Raw genomic sequence first — 26,053 nt, forward strand, 5'->3', positions numbered from 1 at the left:
TACACATCTTTATCCAGAGAGGGGTGAGATGGGGAAATAGACATCTTTAGCCAGAGAAGGATGAGATGGGGATATAATCATCTTTACCCATGGAATGGTGAATTGGGGTATAGACATATTTACCAGAGAGGCGTGAGATGGGGATATACACATCTTTACCCACAGAGGGTGAGAAGGGGATATATACATTTTTAACAGAGAGGGATGAGATAGGGATATAGACATCTTTATACAGGGAATGATGAAATGGGGCTATAGACAGCGTTTCCCAGAGAATGGTGATATGGGGATATAGATATCTTTACCCAGAGAATGGTGAAATGCGGATATAGACATCTTTACGCTGAGAGGGGTGAGATGGGGATAAATAAATCTTTAACCAGTGAATGATGAGATGGGGATCTAGAATTCTTTACCAAGGGAATGGTGAGATGCGGTTATAGACATCTTTACCCTGAGAGGGATGAAATGGGGATATAGACATCTTTACCCAGAGAATGGTGAGTTTGAGATATTGACATCTTTACCCAGGGAATGGTGAGATGGGGATATAGACATCTTTACCTAGGGAATGATGATATGGGGAGATAGACATCTTTACCCAGAGAATGGTGAGATGGGGATATAGATATCTTTATCAGGGAACGGTGAGATGGGAATATAGACATCTTTACCCAGAGAATGATGAGATGGGGATATAGACATCTTTACACAGGGAATGGTGAGATGGGGATATAGACATCTTTACTCAACCAATGGTGAGATGTTGAAATAGACATCTTTACTCAGGGAATGTTGAGATGGGGATGTAGAAATCTTTACCCAGAGAATGGTGAGATGCGGATATAGACATCTTTACCTGAGAGGGGTGAGATGGGGATATAGATAACTTTATCCAGAGAATGGTGAGGTTGGGATATTGACATCTTTACCGAGGGAATGGTGAGATGGGGAGATAGACATCTTTAAACATAGAATGGTGAGGTGGGGATATAGACATCTTTACCCAGGGAATGGTGACTTGGGTATATAGACATGGTTACCCAGGGAGTGGTGAGATGCGGATATAGACATCGTTACCAAGAGAATGGTGAGATGGGGATATAGATATCTTTATCCAGGGAATGATGAGATGGGGCTAAAGACATCTTTACCCAGAGAATGGTGATATGGGGATATAGATATCTTTACCCAGAGAATGGTGAAATGGGGATATAGACATATTTACCCTGAGAGGGGTGAGATGGGGATATAAAAATCTTTACCCAGAAAATGGTGAGATAGGGATATTGACATCTTTACCCAGGGAGTGGTGAGATGGGGATATAGACATCTTTACCCAGGGAATGATGAGATGGGGAGATAGACATCTTTAAACAGAGAATGGTGAGGTGGGAATATAGACATCTTTACCCAGGGAATGGTGACATGGGTATATAGACATCATTACCCAGGGAGTGGTGAGATGCGGATATAGACATCGTTACCAAGAGACTGGTGAGATGGGAATATAGACATTTTTACTCCGGCAATGTTGAGATGGTGAAATAAACATCTTTACTCAGGGAATGGTGAGATGGGGATCTAGAAATCTTAACCTTGAGAAAGGTGAGATGCGGATATAGACATCTTTGCCCTGAGAGGGGTGAGATGGGGATATAGACATCTTTATCCAGAGACGGTTGAGATGGGGATATAGACATCTTTAACCAGAGAGGGGTGAGATGTGGATATAGACATCTTTAGCCAGAGACGCCTGAGATGGGGATATACATTTCTTTACCCAGAAAATTGTGAGATGGGGATATAGACATCTTTACGCAGAGAATGGTGAGATGGGGATTTAGACATCCTTACCCAGAGAGGGGTGAGATAGGGATATAGACAAAGGGGATTTAGACATCCTTACCCAGAGAGGGGTGAGATAGGGATATAGACAACTTAACCCATGGAATGGTAGAGTTGGGGATATAGACATATTTACCCAGAGAGGAGTAAGATCGGGATATAGACATCTTTACCCAGGGAATGGTGAGATGGGGGTATAGATACCATTACCAGAGAGGCGTGAGATGGGGATATACACATCGTTACCCGCAGAGGGCTGAGATGGGGATATAGACACCTTTACCCAGAGAATGTTTAGTTTGGGAGATTGTCATCTTTACCCAGGGAATGGTGAGATGGGACATAGACATCTTTACCAGAGAATGGTGAGGTGGGGATACAGACATCTTTACCCAGGGAATGGTGAGATGGGGATATAGCCATCTTTATCCAGAGAATGTTAATATGGGGATATAGATATCTTTACCCAGAGAATTGTAAACTTGGGATATAGACATCTTTACCCTGAGAGGGGTGAGATGGGGATATAAACATCTTTACCCAGAGAATGGTGAGATAGGGATATTGACATTTTTACCCCGGGAATGTTGAGATGGGGACATAGATATCTTTACCCAGAGAATGGTGAATTGGAGTATAGACATCTTTAACACAGAGGGGTGAGATGTGGATATAGACATTTTTACCCAGAAAATGGAGAGATGTGGATATTGACATCTTTACCCAGAGAGGGGTGAGATAGGGATATAGACATCTTTATCCAGGGAATGATGAAATGGGGCTATAGACAGCTTTTCCCAGAGAATGGTGATATGGCGATATAGATATCTTTACCCAGGAAATGGAGAGATGGGGATATAGGCATCTTTGCCGAGAGAACGGTGAGATGGGGATATAGACATCTTTACCTAGGAAATGGTGAGATGCGGATATAGACATCTTTACCCAGAGAAGGATGAGTTGGGGATATAGACATCTTTACCCAGGGAATGGTGAGATGGGGATAGAGACATCTTTACCCAGAGAGGGGTGAGATGGCGATATAGATATCATTACTCAGATAATGGTGAGATGGGGATATAGACATTCTAAACCAGGGAATGGTGAGATGGGGATCTAGAAATCTTTAACCACAGAATGGTGAGAGGCGGATATAGACATCTTTACCCTGAGAGGGGTGAGATGGGGAGATAGACATCTTTACTTAGAGAATGGTGAGGTTGGGATATTGACATCTTTATCCAGGGAATAGTGAGATGGGGATATAGACATCTTTACCCAGGTAATGGTGAGATGGGGATATAGACATCTTTACTCAGGCAATGGTGAGATGGTAATATAGACATCTTTACACAGAGAAGGTTGAAATGGGGATATAGACATCTTTACCCAGGGAATGGTGAGATGGGGATATAGACATCTTTACGCAGGGAATGGTGAGATGGGGATATAGACATCTTTACCCAGAGAGCGGTGAGATGGCGATATAGACATCATTACTCAGATAATGGTGAGATGGGGATATAGACATCCTTACCCAGGGACGGGTGAGATGGGGATATAGACATCTTTAACCAGAGAGGGGTGAGATGGGGATATAGACATCTTTAGACAGAGAGGCCTGCGATGGGGATATACATTTCTTTACCCAGAGAATTGTGAGATGGGGATATAGACATCTTTACGCAGAGAATGGTGAGATGGGGATATAGACGTCCTTACCCAGAGAGGGTGAAATAGGGATATAGACATCTTTACCCTGGAATGGTGAGTTGGGGATATAGACATATTTACCCAGAGAGGAGTAAGATCTGGATATAGACATCTTTACCCAGGGAATGGTGAGATGGGGGTATAGACATCTTTACCAGAGAGGCGTGAGATGGGGATATACACATCGTTACCCACAGAGGGGTGAGATGGGGATATAGACATCTTAACTCGGAGAATGGAGAGATGTGGATATAGACATATTTACCCAGAGAGGGATGAGATAGGGATATAGATATCTTTATCCAGGGAATGATGAGATGGAGCTATAGACAACTTTACCCAAAGAATGATGATATGGGGATATAGATATCTTTACCCAGAGAATGGTGAAATGGGGATTTAGACATCTTTACCCTGAGAGGGGTGAGATGGGGATAAAGACATCTTTAACCAGGGATTGGTGAGATGGGGATCTAGAAACCTTTACCCAGAGAATGGTGAGATACGGGTATAGACATCTTTACCCTGAGAGGGGTTAGTTGGGGATATAGACATCTTTACCCAGAGAATGTTGAGTTTGGGATATTGACATCTTTACCCAGGGAATGGTGAGATGGGGACATAGACATCTTTACCCAGGGAATTATGAGATGGGGAGATAGACATCTTTACCCAGGGAATGGTGAGGTGTTGATATAGACATCTTTACCCAGGGAATGGTGAGATGGGGATATAGACATCTTTACCCATGGAGTGTTGAGATGCAGATATAGACATCTTAACCCAGGGAATGGTGAGATGGTGATATAGACATCTTTATCCAGAGAATGGTGATATGGGGCTATAGATATCTTTACCCAGAGAATTGTAAACTTGGGATATAGACATCTTTACCCTGAGAGGGGTGAGATGGGGATATAGATATCTTTATCTAGGGAATGGTGAGATGGGGATATAGACATTTTTACCCAGGGAATGGTGAAATGGGGATATAGACACCTTTACGCAGGGAATGGTGAGATGGGGATATAGACATCTTTACCCAGAGAGCGGTGAGATGGCGAGATAGACATCATTACTCAGATAATGGTGAGATGGGGATATAGACATCCTAAACCAGGGAATGGTGAGATGGGGATCTACAAATCTTTAACCACAGAATGGTGAGATGCTGATATAGACATGTTTACCTGAGAGGGGTGAGATGGTGATATAGACATCTTTACCCAGAAAATGTTGAGGTTGGGATATTGACATCTTTATCCAGGGAATGGTGAGATGGGGATATAGACATCTTTACCCAGGTAATGGTGAGATGGGGATATAGGCATCTTTACTCAGGCAATGGTGAGATGGTAACATAGTCATCTTTACTCTGGGAATGGTGAGATGGTGAAATAGACATCTTTACTCAGGCAATGATGAGATGGTGATATAGTAATCTTTACCCAGCAAATGGTGTCATCCGGATATAGACATCTTTACCCAGAGACGGTTGAGATGGAGATATAGACATCTTTAACCAGAGAGGGGTGAGATGGGGATATAGACATATTTTCCTAGAGAGGGGTGAGATGGGGATATAGACATCTTTACCTAGAGAATGGTGAGGTGGGGATATAAACATCTTTACCCAGGGAATGGTGAGATGAGGATATAGACATCTTTACCCATGGAGTGTTGAGATGCAGATATAGACATCTTAACCCAGGGAATGGTGAGATGGTGATAAGACATCTTTATCCAGAGAATGGTGATATGGGGATATAGATATCTTTACCCAGAGAATTGTGAGCTTGGGATATAGACATATTTTCCCATAGAGGGGTGAGATTGGGATATAGACATCTTTACCCAGAGAGGCCTGAGATGGGGATATACATTTCTTTACCCAGAGAATTGTGAGATGGGGATATAGACATCCTTACGCAGAGAATGGTAAGATGGGGATATAGACATCTTTACCCAGGGAATGGTGAGTTGGGGATATAGACATATTTACCCAGAGAGAAGTAAGATCGGGATATAGACATCTTTATCCAGGGAATGGTGAGTTGGGGGTATAGACATCTTTACCAGAGAGGCGTGAGATGGGGATATAGACACATTTACCCAGAGAATGGTGAGTTTGGGATATTGACATCTTTACCCAGTGAATGATGAGATGGGGACATAGACATCTTTACCCATGGAGTGGTGAGATGCGGATATAGATATCTTTACCCAGAGAATTGTGAACTTGGGATATAGACATCTTTACCCTGAGAGGGGTGAGATGGGGATATAAACATATTTACCCAGAGAATGGTGAGATAGGGATATTGACATCTTTACCTAGGCAATGGTGAGATGGGGATATAGACATCTTTACGTAGAGAATGGTGAGATGGGGATAGACACATCTTCACCCAGAGCGGGGTGAGATGGGGATATAGACATCTTTAGCCAGAGAAGGATGAGATGGGGATATAGACATCTTTACCCAGGTAATGGTGAATTGGGGTAAAGACATCTTTACCAGAGATGCGTGAGTTGGGGATATACAAATCTTTACCCACAGAGGGGTGAGATGGGATATAGACATCTTTACACAGAAAATATAGAGATGTCGATATAGACATCTTTACCCAGAGAGGGATGAGATAGGGATATAGACATCCTTATCCAGGGAATGATGAAATGGGGCTATAGACAGCTTTACCCAGAGAATGGTGATATGGGTATATAGATATCTTTACCCAGAGAATGGTGAAATGGAGACATAGACATCTTTACCCTGAGAGGGGTGATGGGGATAAAGACATCTTTAACCAGGGAATGATGTGATGGGGAACTAGAAATCTTTACCCAGAGAATGGTGAGATGCGGATATAGACATCTTTCCCTGAGAGGGATGAGATGGGGATATAGACATCTTTACAAAGAGAATGGTGAGTTTGGGATATTGACATCTTTACCCAGGGAATTTGAGATGGGGATATAGACATCTTTACCTAGGGAATGATGGTATGGGGAGATAGACATCTTTACCCAGAGAATGGTGAAGTGGGGATATAGATATCTTTAACCAGGCAATGGTGAGATTGGGATATAGACAACTTTACCCAGGGAGTGGTGAGTTGCGGATATAGACAACTTTACCCAGGAAATGGTGAGATGGGGATATAGACAACTTTATCCAAAAAATGGTGAGATGGGGATATATCATCTTTACCCAGAGAGGGGTGAAATGGGGATATAGACATCTTTACCCAAGAATGGTGAGATGGTGATATCGACATATTTATACAGAACGGAGTTAGATAACGGTATAGTCATATTTACCGAGGGAATGGTTAGATGCGGATATTGACATCTTTCATCAGAGAGGGGTGAGATGGGAATATAGACATTTTTACCAAGAGAATGGTGAGATGGGGATATAGACATCTTTACACATGGGAATGGTGAGATGGGGATATAGACATCTTTACCGAGGGAATGTAGACATGGGGATATAGACATCTTTAACTAGAGAATGTTGAGATGAGGATATAGATATCTTTACCGAGGGTATGGTGAGATGGGGATATATAAACCTTTACCCAGGGAATTGTGAAATGGGAATATAGAAATCTTTACCCAGACATTGGTGAGAAGGGGATATAGAAAACTTTAGCAGAGAATGGTAAGTTGGGGATATAGAGATCATACCCAAATAATGGTGAGAGGGTGATATAGACGTCTTTACCAGGGAATGGTTTGATGGGGATATAGACATATTTACCCAGAGAATGGTGAGATGGGGATATAGATATCTTTACCCAGAGAATGGTGAGATGGGGATATAGACATCTTTACCCAGGTAATGGTGAGATGGGGATTTAGACATCTTTACTCAGGCAATTGTGAGATGGTAATATAGTCATCTTTACTCAGGGAATGGTGAGATGGTGAAATAGACATCTTTACTCAGGCAATGATGAGATGGTGATATAGTAATCTTTACCCAGGGAATGGTGACATGCGGATATAGACATCTTTACCCAGAGACGGTTAAGATGGAGATATAGACATATTTTACCAGAGAGGGGTGAGATGTGGATATAGACATATTTTACCAGAGATGTGTGAGATGGGGATATAGACATCTTTACCCAGAGAGGCCTGAGATGTGGATATACATTTCTTTACCCAAAGAATTGTGAGATGGGGATATTGACATCCTTACGCTGAGAATGGTGAGATGGGATATAGACATCTTTACCCAGGGAATGGTGAGTTGTGGATATATACATATTTACCCAGAGAGGAGTAACATCGGGATATAGACATCATTATCCAGGGAATGGTGAGATGGGGATATAGACATCTTTACCAGAGAGGCGTGAGATGGGGATATAGATATCTTTACCCAGAGAATGGTGAGTTTGGGATATTGATATCTTTACCCAGTGAATGATGAGATGGGGACATAGACATCTTTACCCAGGGAATGATGAGATGGGGAGATAGACATCTTTATCCAGAGAATGGTGAGGTTGGGATATAAACATCTTTACCCAGGGAATGGTGAGATGAGGATATAGACATCTTTATCCATGGAGTGGTGAGATGCGGATATAGACATCTTAACCCAGGGAATAGTGAGATGGGGATATAGACATCTTTATCCAGAGAATGGTGATATGGGGATATAGATATCTTTCCCCAGAGAATTGTGAGCTTGGGATCTAGACATATTTACCCTGAGAGGGGTGAGATTGGGATACAGACATCGTTACCAAGAGAATGGTGAGATGGGGATATAGGCATATTTATCCAGGCAATGATGAGATGGGACTAAAGACATCTTTACCCAGAGAATGGTGAGATGGGGATATAGATATCTTTATCCAGGGAATGGTGAGATGGGGATATAGAGATTTTTCCCCAAGGAATGGTGAGATGGGGATATAGACACCTTTACGCAGGGAATGGCGGGATGGGGATATAGACATCTTTAACCAGAGAGGGGTGAGATAGGGATATAGACATCATTACTCAGATAATGGTGAGATGGGGATATAGACATCATAAACCAGGGAATGGTGAGATGGGGATCTACAAATCTTTAACCACAGAATGGTGAGATGTTGATATTGACATCTTTACCCTGAGAGGGGTGAGATGGGGATATAGACATCTTTACCCAGAAAATGGTGAGGTTGGGATATTGACATCGTTATCCAGGGAATGGTGAGATGGGGATATAGACATCTTTACCCAGGTAATGGTGAGATGCGGATATAGGCATCTTTACTCAGGCAATGGTGAGATGGGAACATAGTCATCTTTACTCAGGGAATGGTGAGATGGTGAAATAGACATCTTTACTCAGGCAATGATGAGTTGGTGATATAGTAATCTTTACCCAGGGAATGGTGTCATGCGGATATAGACACCTTTACCCAGAGACGGTTGAGATGGAGATATAGACATCTTTAACCAGAGAGGGGTGAGATTGGGATATAGACATATTTTCCCAGAGAGGGGTGAGATGGGGATATAGACATCTTTACCCAGAGAGGCCTGAGATGGGGATATACATTTCTTTACCCAGAGAATTGTGAGATGTGATATAGACATCCTTACGCAGAGAATGGTGAGATGGGGATAGAGACATCTTTACCCAGGGAATGGTGAGTTGGGGATATAGACATATTTACCCAGAGAGGAGTAAGATCGGAATATAGACATCTTTATCCAGGGAATGGTGAGTTGGGTGTATAGACATCTTTGCCAGAGAGGCATGAGATGGGGATATAGACATCTTTACCCAGAGAATGGTGAGTTTGGGATATTGACTTCTTTACCCAGTGAATGATGAGATGGGGACATAGACATCTTTACCCAGGGAATGATGAGATGGGGAGATAGACATCTTTACCCAGAGAATGGTGAGGTGGGGATATAAACATCTTTACCCAGGGCATGGTGAGATGAGGATATAGACATCTTTACCCAAGGAGTGGTGAGATGCGGATATAGACATCTTAACCCAGGGAATGGCGAGATGGGGATATAGACATCTTTATCCAGAGAATGGTGATATGGGTATATAGATATCTTTACCCAGAGAATTGTGAACTTGGGATATAGACATATTTACCCTGAGAGGGGTGAAATGGGGATATAAACATCTTTACCCAGAGAATGGTGAGATAGGGATATGGATATCTTTACCCAGGGCATGGTGAGAGGGGGTTATAGACATCTTTACGCAGAGAATGGTGAGAATGGGACATACACATCTTTACCCAGAGAGGGTTGAGATGGGGAAATAGACATCTTTACCCAGGGTATGGTGAGATGGGGATATAGATATCTTTATCCAGCGAATGGTGAGATGGGGATATAGACATTTTTACGCAGGGAATGGTGAGATGGGGATATAGACACCTTTACGCAGGGAATGGTGAGATGGGGATATAGACATCTTTACCCAGAGAGGGGTGAGATGGGGATATATACATCATTACTCTGATAATGGTGACATGGGGATATAGACATCCTAAACCAGGGAATGGTGAGATGGGGATCTACAAATCTTTAACCACAGAATGGTGAGATGCGGATATAGACATCTTTACCCTGAGAGGGGTGAGATGGGGATATAGACATCTTTACCCAGAAAATGGTGAGGTTGGGATATTGACATCTTTATCCAGGGAATGGTGAGATGGGGATATAAACATCTTTACCCAGGTAATGGTGAGATGGGGATATAGATATCTTTACTCAGGCAATGGTGAGATGGTAATATAGTCATCTTTACTCAGGGAATGGTGAGATGGTGAAATAGACATCTTTACTCAGGCAATGATGAGATGGTGATACAGTAATCTTTACCCAGGGAATGGTGTCATGCGGATATAGACATCTTTACCCAGAGACGGTTGAGATGGAGATATATACATCTTTAACCAGAGAGGGGTGAGATGGGGATATAGACATATTTTCCCAGAGAGGGGTGAGATGGGGATATAGATATCTTTACCCAGAGAGGCCTGAGATGGGGATATACATTTCTTTACCCAAAGAATTGTGAGATGGGGATATAGACATCCTTAGGCAGAGAATGGTGAGATGGGGATATAGACATCTTTACCCAGGGAATGGTGAGTTGGGGATATAGACATATTTACCCAGAGAGGAGTAAGATCGGGATATAGACATCTTTATCCAGGGAATGTTGAGATGGGGGTATAGACATATTTACCAGAGAGGCGTGAGATGGGGATATAGACATCTTTACCCAGAGAATGGTGAGTTTGGGATATTGACATCTTTACCCAGTGAATGATGAGATGGGGACATAGACATCTTTACCCAGGGAATGATGAGATGGGGAGATTGACATCTTTACCCAGAGAATGCTGAGGTGGGGATATAAACATCTTTACCCAGGGAATGGTGAGATGAGGATATAGACATCTTTACCCATGGAGTGTTGAGATGCAGATATCGACATCTTATCCCAGGGAATGGTGAGATGGTGATATAGACATCTTTATCCAGAGAATGGTGATATGGGGATATAGATATCTTTACCCAGAGAATTGTGAACTTGGGCTATAGACATATTTTCCCAGAGAGGGGTGAGATGGGGATATAGACATCTTTACCCAGAGAGGCTTGAGGTGGGCATATACATTTCTTTACCCAGAAATTGTGAGATGGGGATATAGACATCCTTACGCAGAGAATGGTAAGATGGGGATATAGACATCTTTACCCAGGGAATGGTGAGTTGGGGATATAGACATATTTACCCAGAGAGGAGTAAGATCGGGATATAGACATCTTTATCCAGAGAATGGTGAGTTGGGGGTTTTGACATCTTTACCAGAGAGGCGTGAGATTGGGATATAGACACCTTTACCCAGAGAATGGTGAGTTTGGGATATTGATATCTTTACCCAGTGAATGATGAGATGGGGACATAGACATCTTTACCCAGGGAATGATGAGATGGGGAGATAGACATCTTTACCCAGAGAATGGTGAGGTGGGGATATAAACATCTTTACCCAGGGCATGGTGAGATGAGTATATAGACCTCTTTACCCATGGAGTGGTGAGATGCGGATATAGACATCTTAACCCAGGGAATGGTGAGATGGGATATAGACATCTTTATCCAGAGAATGGTGATTATGGGGATATTGATATCTTTACCCAGAGAATTGTGAACTTGGGATATAGACATATTTACCCTGAGAGGGGTGAGATGGGGATAGAAACATCTTTACCCAGAGAATGGTGAGATAGGGATATTGACATCTTTACCTAGGCAATGGTGAGATGGGGATATAGACATCTTTACGTAGAGAATGGTGAGATGGGGATGTACACATCTTCACCCAGAGAGGGGTGAGATGGGGATATAGACATCTTTAGCCAGAGAAGGATGAGATGGGGATATAGACATCTTTACCCAGGGAATGGTGAATTGGGGTATAGACATCTTTACCAGAGATGCGTGAGTTGGGGATATACAAATCTTTACCCACAGAGGGGTGAGATGGGATATAGACATCTTTACCCAGAAAATAGAGAGATGTCGATATAGACATCTTTACCCAGAGAGGGATGAGATAGGGATATAGACATCTTATCCAGGGAATGATGAAATGGGGCTATAGACAGTTTTACCCAGAGAATGGTGATATGGGTATATAGATATCTTTACCCAGAGAATGGTGAAATGGAGACATAGACAACTTTACCCTGAGAGGGGTGATGGGGATAAAGACATCTTTAACCAGGGAATGATGAGATGGGGATCTAGAAATCTTTACCCAGAGAATGGTGAGATGCGGATATAGACATGTTTCCCTGAGAGGGATGAGATGGGGATATAGACATCTTTACAAAGAGAATGGTGAGTTTGGGATATTGACATCTTTACCCAGGGAATTTGAAATGGGAATATAGACATCTTTACCCAGGGAATGATGATATGGGGAGATAGACATCTTTACCCAGAGAATGGTGAAGTGGGGATATAGACAACTTTACCCAGGAAATGGTGAGATTGGGATATAGACAACTTTACCCAGGGAGTGGTGAGATGCGGATATAGACAACTTTACCCAGGAAATGGTGAGATGGGGATATAGACAACTTTATCCAGAAAATGGTGAGATGGGGATATATCATCTTTACCCAGAGAGGGGTGAAATGGGGATATAGACATCTTTACCCAAGAATGGTGAGATGGTGATATCGACATATTTACACAGAGCGGAGTGAGATAACGGTATAGTCATCTTTACCGAGGGAATGGTTAGATGCGGATATTGACATCTTTCCCCAGAGAGGGGTGAGATGGGAATATAGACATCTTTACCAAGAGAATGGTGAGATGGGGATATAGACATCTTTACACATGGGAATGGTGAGATGGGGATATAGACATCTTTTCCGAGGGAATGTTGACATGGGGATATAGACATCTTTAACTAGAGAATGTTGAGATGGGGATATAGATATCTTTACCGAGGGTATGGTGAGATGGGGGATATATAAACCTATACCCAGGGAATTGTGAAATGGGGATATAGAAATCTTTACCCAGACATTGGTGAGAAGGGGATATAGACAACTTTAGCAGAGAATGGCAAGTTGGGGATATAGAGATCTTTACCCAAATAATGGTGAGAGGGTGATATAGACATCTTTACCCAGGGAATGGTGAGATGGGGATATAGACATATTTACCCAGAGAATGGTGAGATGGGGATATAGATATCTTTACCCAGAGAATGGTGAGATGGGGATATAGGCATCTTTGGCCAGAGAACGGTGAGATGGGGATATAGACATCTTTACCTAGGAAATGGTGAGATGGGGATATAGACATCTTTACCCAGAGAAGGGTGACACGGGGATATAGACATCTTTACCCAGGGAATGGTGAGATGGGTATAAGGACATATTTATGCAGGGAATGGTGAGATGGGGATATAGACATCTTTACCCAGAGAGGGGTGAGATGGGGATATAGACATCATTACTCAGATAATGTTGAGATGGGGATATAGACATCCTTACCCAGGGAATGGTTTGATGGGGATATAGACATCTTTACCCAGAGAATGGTGAGATGCGGATATAGACATCTTAACCCAGGGAATGGTGAGATGGGATATAGACATCTTTATCCAGAGAATTGTGATTATGGGGATATAGATATCTTTACCCAGAGAATTGTGAACTTGGGATATAGACATATTTACCCTGAGAGGGGTGAGATGGGGATAGAAACATCTTTACCCAGAGAATGGTGAGATAGGGATATTGACATCTTTACCTAGGCAATGGTGAGATGGGGATATAGACATCTTTACGTAGAGAATGGTGAGATGGGGATGTACACATCTTCACCCAGAGAGGGGTGAGATGGGGATATAGACATCTTTAGCCAGAGAAGGATGAGATGGGGATATAGACATTTTTACCCAGGGAATGGTGAATTGGGGTATAGACATCTTTACCAGAGATGCGTGAGTTGGGGATATACAAATCTTTACCCACAGAGGGGTGAGATGGGATATAGACATCTTTACCCAGAAAATAGAGAGATGTCGATATAGACATCTTTACCCAGAGAGGGATGAGATAGGGATATAGACATCTTATCCAGGGAATGATGAAATGGGGCTATAGACAGTTTTACCCAGAGAATGGTGATATGGGTATATAGATATCTTTACCCAGAGAATGGTGAAATGGAGACATAGACAACTTTACCCTGAGAGGGGTGATGGGGATAAAGACATCTTTAACCAGGGAATGATGAGATGGGGATCTAGAAATCTTTACCCAGAGAATGGTGAGATGCGGATATAGACATGTTTCCCTGAGAGGGATGAGATGGGGATATAGACATCTTTACAAAGAGAATGGTGAGTTTGGGATATTGACATCTTTACCCAGGGAATTTGAAATGGGAATATAGACATCTTTACCCAGGGAATGATGATATGGGGAGATAGACATCTTTACCCAGAGAATGGTGAAGTGGGGATATAGACAACTTTACCCAGGAAATGGTGAGATTGGGATATAGACAACTTTACCCAGGGAGTGGTGAGATGCGGATATAGACAACTTTACCCAGGAAATGGTGAGATGGGGATATAGACAACTTTATCCAGAAAATGGTGAGATGGGGATATATCATCTTTACCCAGAGAGGGGTGAAATGGGGATATAGACATCTTTACCCAAGAATGGTGAGATGGTGATATCGACATATTTACACAGAGCGGAGTGAGATAACGGTATAGTCATCTTTACCGAGGGAATGGTTAGATGCGGATATTGACATCTTTCCCCAGAGAGGGGTGAGATGGGAATATAGACATCTTTACCAAGAGAATGGTGAGATGGGGATATAGACATCTTTACACATGGGAATGGTGAGATGGGGATATAGACATCTTTACCGAGGGAATGTTGACATGGGGATATAGACATCTTTAACTAGAGAATGTTGAGATGGGGATATAGATATCTTTACCGAGGGTATGGTGAGATGGGGGATATATAAACCTTTACCCAGGGAATTGTGAAATGGGGATATAGAAATCTTTACCCAGACATTGGTGAGAAGGGGATATAGACAACTTTAGCAGAGAATGGCAAGTTGGGGATATAGAGATCTTTACCCAAATAATGGTGAGAGGGTGATATAGACATCTTTACCCAGGGAATGGTGAGATGGGGATATAGACATATTTACCCAGAGAATGGTGAGATGGGGATATAGATATCTTTACCCAGAGAATGGTGAGATGGGGATATAGGCATCTTTGGCCAGAGAACGGTGAGATGGGGATATAGACATCTTTACCTAGGAAATGGTGAGATGGGGATATAGACATCTTTACCCAGAGAAGGGTGACACGGGGATATAGACATCTTTACCCAGGGAATGGTGAGATGGGTATAAGGACATATTTACGCAGGGAATGGTGAGATGGGGATATAGACATCTTTACCCAGAGAGGGGTGAGATGGGGATATAGACATCATTACTCAGATAATGTTGAGATGGGGATATAGACATCCTTACCCAGGGAATGGTTTGATGGGGATATAGACATCTTTACCCAGAGAATGGTGAGATGCGGATATAGACATCTTTACCCAGGGAATGGTGAGATGGGGAGATAGACATCTTTACTCAGGCAATGGTGAGATGGTGAAAAAGTCATCTTTACTCAGGGAATGGTGAGATGGTGAAATAGACATCTTTACTCAGGCAATGGTGAGATGGTGATATAGTAATCTTTACCCAGGGAATGGTGTCATGGGGATATAGACATCTTTACCCAGAGACGGTTGAGATGGGGATATAGTCAGCTTTAACCAGAGAGGGGTGAGATGGGGATATAGACATCTTTACCCAGGGAATGGTGAATTGGGGTATGGACATCTTTACCAGAGATGCGTGAGTTGGGGATATACAAATCTTTACCCACAGAGGGGTGAGATGAGATATAGACATCTTTACCCAGAAAATAGAGAGATGTCGATATAGACATCTTTACCCAGAGAGGGATGAGATAGGGATATAGACATCCTTATCCAGGAAATGATGAAATCGGGCTATAGACAGCTTTACCCAGAGAATGGTGATATGGGTATATAGATATCTTTACCCAGAGAATGGTGAAATGGAGACATAGACAACTTTACCCTGAGAGGGGTGATGGGGATAAAGACATCTTTAACCAGGGAATGATGAGATGGGGATCTAGAAATCTTTACCCAGAGAATGGTGAGATGCGGATATAGATATCTTTCCCTGAGAGGGATGAGATGGGGATATAGACATCTTTACAAAGAGAATGGTGAGTTTGGGATATTGACATCTTTACCTAGGGAATTTGAGTTGGGAATATAGACATCTTTACCCAGGGAATGATGATATGGGGAGATAGACATCTTTACTCAGAGAATGGTGAAGTGGGGATATAAACATCTTTAACCAGGGAATGGTGAGTTTGGGATATCGACAACTTTACCCAGGGAGTGGTGAGATGCGGATATAGACAACTTTACCCAGGAAATGTTGAGATGGGGATATAGACAACTTTATCCAGAAAATGGTGAGATGGGGATATATCATCTTTACCCAGAGAGTGGTGAAATGGGGATATAGACATCTTTATCCAAGAATGGTGAGATGGTGATATCGACATATTTACACAGAGCGGAGTGAGATAACGGTATAGTCATCTTTACCGAGGGAATGGTTAGATGCGGATATTGACATCTTTCCCCAGAGAGGGGTAAGATGGGAATATAGACATCTTTACCAAGAGAATGGTGAGATGGGGATATAGACATCTTTACACATGGGAATGGTGAGATGGGGATATAGATATCTTTACCGAGGGTATGGTGAGATGGGGACATATAAACCTTTACCCAGGGAATTGTGAAATGGGGATATAGAAATCTTTACCCAGACATTGGTGAGAAGGGGATATAGACAACTTTAGCAGAGAATGGTAAGTTGGGGATATAGAGATCTTTACCCAAATAATGGTGAGAGGGTGATATAGACATCTTTACCCAGGGAATGGTGAGATGGGGATATAGACATATTTACCCAGAGAATGGTGAGATGGGGATATAGATATCTTTACCCAGAGAATGGTGAGATGGGGATATAGTCATCTTTGGCCAGAGAACGGTGAGATGGGGATATAGACATCTTTACCTAGGAAATGGTGAGATGAGGATATAGACATCTTTACCCAGAGAAGGGTGACACGGGGATATAGACATCTTTACCCAGGGAATGGTGAGATGGGTATATAGACATCTTTACGCAGAGAATGGTGAGATGGGGTTATAGACATCTTTACCCAGAGAGGGGTGAGATGGGGATATAGACATCATTACTCAGATAATGTTGAGATGGGTATATAGACATCCTTACCCAGGGAATGGTTTGATGGGGATATAGACATCTTTACCCAGAGAATGGTGAGATGCGGATATAGACATCTTTACCCAGGGAATGGTGAGATGGGGAGATAGACATCTTTACTCAGGCAATGGTGAGATGGTGAAAAAGTCATCTTTACTCAGGAAATGGTGAGATGGTGAAATAGACATCTTTACTCAGGCAATGGTGAGATGGTGATATAGTAATCTTTACCCAGGGAATGGTGTCATGGGGATATAGACATCTTTACCCAGAGACGGTTGAGATGGGGATATAGACATCTTTAACCAGAGAGGGGTGAGATGGGGATATAGACAACTTACCCAGAGAGGGGTGAGATGGGGATATAGACATCTTTACCCAGAGAGGCCTGAGATGGGGACATACATTTCTTTACCCAGAGAATTGTGAGATGGGGATATAGACATCCTTACGCAGAGAATGGTGAGATGGGGGTATAGACAACTTTATCCAGAAAATGGTGAGATGGGGATATATACATCTTTACCCAGAGAGGTTCGAAATGGGGATATAGACATCTTTACCCAAGAATGGTGAGATGGTGATATAGACATATTTACACAGAGTGGAGTGAGATAACGGTAGAGTCATCTTTACCCAGGGAATGGTTAGATGCGGATATTGACATCATTCCCCAGAGAGGGGTGAGATGGGAATATAGACATCTTTACCAAGAGAATGGTGAGATGGGGATATAGACATAATTACACATGGGAATGGTGAGATGGGGATATAGACATCTTTACCGAGGGAAAGTTGACATGGGGATATAGACATCTTTAACTAGAGAATGGTGAGATGGGGATATAGATATCTTTACCGAGGGTATGGTGAGATGGGGATATATAAACCTTTACCCAGGGAATTGTGAAATGGGGATATAGAAATCTTTACGCAGACATTGGTGAGAAGGGGATATAGACATCTTTAGCAGAGAATAGTAAGTTGGGGCTATAGGGATCTTTACCCAAAGAATGGTGAGAGGGTGATATAGAAATCTTTAACCACAGAATGGTGAGATGCGGATATAGACATCTTTACCCTGAGAAGGGTGAGATGGGGATATAGATATCTTTACCCAGAGATTGGTGAGATTGGGATATTGACATCTTTATCCAGGGAATGGTGAGATGGTGATTTAGACATCTTTACCCAGGAAATGTTGAGATGGGGATATAGACATCTTTACTCAAGCAATGGTGAGATGGGAATATAGTCGTCTTTACTCAGGGAATGGTGAGATGGTGAAATAGACATCTTTACTCAGGCAATGGTGAGATGGTGATATAGAAATCTTTAACCAGGGAATGGTGTCATGCGGATATAGACATCTTTACCCAGAGACGGTTGAGATAGAGATATAGACATCTTTAACCAGAGAGGGGTGAGATGGGCATATAGACATCTTTACCCAGAGAGTGGTGAGATTGGGATATAGACATCTTTACCCAGAGAGGCCTGAGATGGGGATATACATTTCTTTACCCAGAGAATTGTGAGATGGGGATATAGACATCCTTACACAGGGAATGGTGAGTTGGATATATAGACATATTTACCCAGAGAGGAGTAATCTCGGGATATAGACATCTTTACCCAGTGAATGGTGTGATGGGGGTATAGACATCTTAACCCAGGGAATGGTGAGATGGGGATATAGACATCTTTAACCAGGGAGTGGTGAGATGCGGATATAGACTTCTTAACCCAGGGAATGGTGAGATGGGGATATAGACATCTTTCTCCAGAGAATGGTGATATGGGGATTTAGACATCTTTACGCAGAGAATGGTGAGATGGGGATATACACATCTTTACCCAGAGAGGGGTGAGATGGCGATATAGACATCTTTAGCCAGAGAAGTCTGAGATGGGGATTTAGACATCTTTACCCAGGGAATGGTGAATTGGGGTATTGACATCTTTACCAGAGAGGCGTGAGATGGGGATATACAAATCTTTACCCACAGGGGAGTGAGATGGGGATATAGACAACTTTACCCAGAAAATGGAGAGATGTTGATATAGACATCTTTACCTAGAGAGGGATGAGTTACGGAAATGTACATCTTTATCCAGGGAATGATGAAATGGGTCTAAAGACAGCTTTACCCAGAGAATGGTGATATGGGGATATAGATATCTTTACCCAGAGAATGCTGAAATGGGGATATAGACATCTTTACCCTGAGAGGGGGGATGGGGATAAAGACATCTTTAACCAGGGAATGATGAGATTGGGATATAGGCAACTTGACCCAGGGAGTGGTGAGATGCGGATATTGACATTTTACCCAGGGAATGGTGAGATGGGGATATAGACATCTTTACCCTGAGAGGGGTGAGATGGGGATATAGACATCTTTACCCAGACAATGGTGAGGTTGCGATATTGACATCTTTACCCAGGGAATGGTGAGATGGTGATATAGTCATCTTTACCCAGGGAATGGTGAGATGGGGATATAGACATCTTTATCCAGGGAATGGTGAGATGGAGATATAGACACCTTTACCCAGAGAGGGGTGAGATGGGTATATAGACATTTATACCCAGGGAATGGTGAGATGAGGATATAGACATCTTTACCCAGGGAATGTTGAGATGGGGATATAGACATCTTTACTCAGGGAATGGTGAGATGGGGAAATATACATCTTTACCCAGGGGATGTTGAGATCGGGAGATAGACATCTTTACCAGAGAATGGTGAGGTGGGGATATAGACATCTTTACCCAGGGAATGATAAAATGGGGCTATAGACATCTTTACACAGAGAATGGTGATATGGGGATATTGATATCTTTACCCAGAGAATGGTGAAATGGGGATATAGACATCTTTACCCGGAGAGAGGTGAGATGGTGATATAAACATCTTTACCCAGAGAATGGTGAGAAAGGTATATTGACATCTTTACCCAGGGAATGGTGAGATGGGGTTAAAGACATCTTTAACCAGGGATAGGTGATATGGGGATATAGACATCTTTGCTCGGGCAATGGTGAGTTGGTGGAATAGACATCTTTACTCAGGGAATGGTGAGGTGGGGATCAAGAAATCTTTAACCAGTGAATGGTGAGTTGGTGAAATAGACATCTTTACTCAGGGAATGGTGAGATGGGGATCAAGAAATCTTCAACCAGAGAATGCTGAGATGCGGATATAGACATCTTTACACTTAGAGGGGTGAAATGGGGATATAGACATCTTTACCCAGAGAATGCTGAGGTTGGGATATTGACTTCTTTTTCCAGGGAAAGGTGAGATGGGGATTATTGACATCTTTACCCAGGAAATGGTGAGATGGGGATATAGACATCTTTTCTCTGGCAATGGTGAGTTGGCAATATAGTCATCTTTTGCCAGGGAATGGTGAGATGGTGAAATAGACATCTTTACTCAGGCAATGGTGAGATGGTGATATAGTCATCTTTACCCAGGCAATGGTGACATGGGGATATAGACATCTTTACCCAGAGACGTTTGAGATGGGGATATAGACATCTTTAACCAGAGAGGGGTGAGATGGGGATATAGACATCTTTACCCAGAGAGGGTTGAGATGGGGATATAGACATCTTTACACAGAGAGGCCTGAGATGGGGATATACATTTCTTTACCCAGAGAATTGTGAGATGGGGATATAGACATCCTTACGCAGAGAATGGTGAGAGGGGGATATAGACATCCTTACCCAAAGATGAGTGAGATAAGTATATAGACATCTATACCCAGGGAATGGTGAGTAAGGGATATAGACTTATTTACACAGAGAGTAATAAAATCGGGATATATACATCTTTACTCAGGGAATGGTGAGATGGGGGTATAGACATATTTACCCAGATAATGGTGAGTTTGGGATATTGACATCTTTACCCAGGGAATGGTGAGATGGGGACATAGACATCTTTACCCAGGGAATGATGAGATTGGGAGATAGACATCTTTACCCAGAGAATGGTGAGGTGGGTATATAGACATCTTTACCCAGGGAATGGTGAGATGGAGAAATAGACATCTTTACCCAGGGAATGGTGAGATGCGGATATAGACATCTTAACCCAGGGAATGGTGAGATGGGGATATAGACATATTTATCCAGAGAATGGTGATATGGGGATATAGATATCTTTACCCAGAGAATGGTGAACTTGGGATATAGATATCTTTACCCTGAGAGGGGTGAGATGGGGATTTAAACATCTTTACCTAGAGAATTGTGAGATAGGGATATTGACATCTTTACACATGGAATGCTGAGATGGGGATAAAGATATCTTTAACCAGGGAATGGTGAGATGGGGATATTGATATCTTTAATCAGGCAAATGTGAGATGTTGAAATAGACATCTTTACTCAGGGAATGGTGAGATGGGGATCTTGAAATCTTTACCAAGAGAATGGTGAGATGCGGATATAGACATCTTTACCCTGAGAGGGATGAGATGGGGATATAGACATCTTTACACAGAGAATGGTGAGATGGGGATATAGATATCTTTACCCAGGGAATGGTGAGATGGGGATATAGGCAACTTTGCCCAGAGCGCGGTGAGATGGGGATAGAGACATCTTTACCTAGGAAATGGTGAGATGGGGATATAGACATCTTTACCAGAGAAGAGTGAGATGGGGATATAGACATCTTTACCCAGGGAATGGTGAGATGGGGATGTAGACATCTTTACGCAGGGAATGGTGAGATGGGGATATAGACATCTTTACCCAGAGAGGGGTGAGATGGGGATATAGACATCATTACTCAGATAATGGAGAGTTGGGGATATAGACATCCTAACCGAGGGAATGGTGAGATGGGGATCTAGAAATATTTAACCACAGAATGGTGAGATGCGGATATAGACATCTTTAACCTGAGAGGTGTGAGATGGGGATATAGACATCTATACACAGAGAATGGTGAGGTTGGGATATTGACATCTTTACTCAGGGAATGGTGAGATGGGGATATAAACATCTTTACCCAGGGAATGGTGAGATGGGGATATATATATCTTTACCCAGGGAATGGTGAGATGGGGATATAGACATCTTTACCCAGAGAATGGTGAGATGGGGATATAGTTATCTTTACCCAGGGAATGGTGAGATGGGGATATAGGCAAGTTTGCCCAGAAAACGGTGAGATGGGGATATAGCCATCTTTACCTAGGAAATGGTGAGATGGCGATATAGACATCTTTACCCAGGGAAGAGTGAGATGGGGATATAGACATCTTTACCCAGGGAATGGTGAGATGGGGATATAGACATCTTTACGCAGGGAATGGTGAGATGGGGATATAGACATCCTAACCCAGGGAATGGTGAGATGGGGATCTAGAAATATTTAACCACAGAATGGTGAGATGCGGATATAGACATCTTTACCCTGAGAGGGGTGAGATGGGGATATAGACATCTATACCCAGAGAATGGTGAGGTTGGGATATTGACATCTTTATCCAGGGAATGGTGAGATGGGGATATAGACATCTTTACCCAGGGAATGGTGAGATGGGGATATAGACATCTTTACTCAGGCAATGGTGAGATGGTGATATAGTCGTCTTTACTCAGGGAATGGTGAGATTGTGAAATAGACATCTTTACTCAGGCAATGGTGAGATGGTGATATAGAAATCTATACCCAGGGAATTGTGTCATGCGGATATAGCCATCTTTACCCAGAGACGGTTGAGATGGAGATATAGACATCTTTAACCAGAGAAGGTGAGATGGGGATATAGACATCTTTACCCAGAGAGGGGTGAGATGGGGATATAGACTTCTTTACCCAGAGAGGCCTGAGATGGGGATATGCATTTCTTTACCCAGAGAATTGTGAGATGGAGATATAGACATCCTTACGCAGAGAATTGTGAGATGGGGATATATACATCTTTACCCAGGGAATGGTGAGTTGGATATATAGATATATTTACCCAGAGAGGAGTAAGATCGGGATATAGACATCTTTACCCAGGGAATGGTGTGATGGGGGTATAGCTATCTTAACCCAGGTAATGGTGAGATGGGGATATAGACATCTTTACCCAGGGAGTGGTGACATGCGGATATAGACATCTTAACCCGGGTAATGATGAGATGGGGATATAGACATCTTTAACCAGAGAATGGTGATATGGGGATATAGACATCTTTAGCCAGAGAAGGCTGAGATGGGGATATAGACATCTTTACCCAGGGAATGGTGAATTGGGGTATTGACATTTTAGTAGAGAGGCGTGAGATTGGGATATACAAATCTTTACCCACAGAGGGGTGAGATGTGGATATAGACAACTTTACCAAGAAAATGGAGAGATGTGGATATAGACATATTTACCCAGAGAGGGATGAGTAATGGATATATACATCTTTATCCAGGGAATGATGAAATGGGGCTAAAGACAGCTTTACCCAGAGAATGGTGATATGGAGATATAGATAGCTTTACCCAGAGAATAGTGAAATGGGAATATAGACATATTTACCCTGAGAGGGGGGATGGGAATAAAGACATCTTTAACCAGGGACTGATGAGATTCGGATTTGGACAACTTACTCAGGAAGTGGTGAGATGCGGATATAGATATCTTTACACTGAGAGGGGTGAGATGGGGATATAGACATCTTTACCCAGTCAATGGTAAGGTTGCGATATTTACATCTTTACCCAGGGAATGGTGAGATGGGGATATAGACATCTTAACCCAGGGAATGGTGAGATGGGGATATAAACATCTTTACCCTGAGAGGGGTGAGATGGGGATATAGACATCTATACCCAGAGAATGGTGAGGTTGGGATATTGACATCTTTATCCAGGGAATGGTGAGATGTGGATATAGACATCTTTACCCAGGGAATGGTGAGATGGGGATATAGACATCTTTACTCAAGCAATGGTGAGATGGTGATATATTCGTCTTTACTCAAGGAATGGTGAGATGGTGAAATAGACATCTTTACTCAGGCAATGGTGAGATGGTGAAATAGAAATCTTTATCTAGGGAATGGTGTCATGCGGATATAGACATCTTTACCCAGAGACGGTTGAGATGGAGATATAGACATCTTTAACAAGAGAGGGGTGAGATGGGGATATAGACATCTTTACCAGAGAGGGGTGAGATGGGGATATAGACATCTTTATCCAGAGAGGCCTCAGTTGGGGATATACATTTCTTTACCCAGAAAATTGTTAGATGGGGATATAGACATCCTTACGCAGAGAATTGTGAGATGGGGATATAGACATATTTACCCAGGGAATGGTGAGTTGGATATATAGACATATTTAGCCAGAGAGGAGTAAGATCGGGATATAGACATGTTTAGCCAGGGAATGGTGTGATGGGGGTATAGACATCTTAACCCAGGTAATGGTGAGATGGGGATATAGACATCTTTACCCAGGTAGTGGTGAGATGCGGATATAGACATCTTAACCCGGGTAATGGTGAGATGGGGATATAGACATCTTTACCCAGGGAATGGTGTGTTGGGGGTATAGACATCTTAACCCAGGTAACTGTGAGATGGGGATATAGACATCTTTACCCAGGTAGTGGTGAGATGCGGATATAGACATCTTAACCCGGGTAATGGTGAGATGGGGATATAGACATCTTTACCCAGGGAATGGTGTGATGGGGGTATAGACATCTTAACCCAGGTTATGGTGAGATGGGGATATAGACATCTATACCCAGAGAATGGTGAGGTTGGGATATTGACATCTTTATCCAGAGAATGGTGATATGGGGATATAGACATCTTTAGCCAGAGATGGCTTTGATAGGGATATAGACATCTTTACCCAGGGAATGATGAATTGGGGTATTGACATCTTTACCGGAGAGGCGTGAGATGGGGATATACAAATCTTTACCCACAGAGGGGTGAGATGGGGATATAGACAACTTTACCCAGAAAATGGAGAGATGTGGATATAGACATCTTTACCCAGAGAGGGATGAGTAACGGATATATACATCTTTAACCAGGGAATGATGAAATGGGGCTATAGACAGCTTTACCCAGAGAATGGTGATATGGAGATATAGATATCTTTACGCAGAGAATGGTGAAATGGGGATATAGACATCTTTAATCAGGGAATGATGAGATTGGGATTTGGACAACTTTACCCAGGGAGTGGTGAGATGCGGATATAGACATCTTTACACTGAGAGGGGTGAGATAGGGATATAGACATCTTTTCCCAGACAATGGTGAGGTTGCGATATTGACATCTTTACCCAGGGAATGGTGAGATGGGGATATAGACATCTTAACCCAGGGAATGGTGAGATGGGGATATAAACATCTTTACTCAGGCAATGGTGAGATGGTGATATAGTCATCTTTACCCAGGGAATGGTGAGATGGGGATATAGACACTTTATGCAGAGAGGGTTGAGATGATATAGATATCTTTACCCAGGGAATGGTGAGAAGGAGAT

The sequence above is a fragment of the Pristiophorus japonicus genome, chromosome Y, assembly GCF_044704955.1.
Source record: "Pristiophorus japonicus isolate sPriJap1 chromosome Y, sPriJap1.hap1, whole genome shotgun sequence".
NCBI classification, from domain to species: Eukaryota; Metazoa; Chordata; class Chondrichthyes; family Pristiophoridae; genus Pristiophorus; species Pristiophorus japonicus.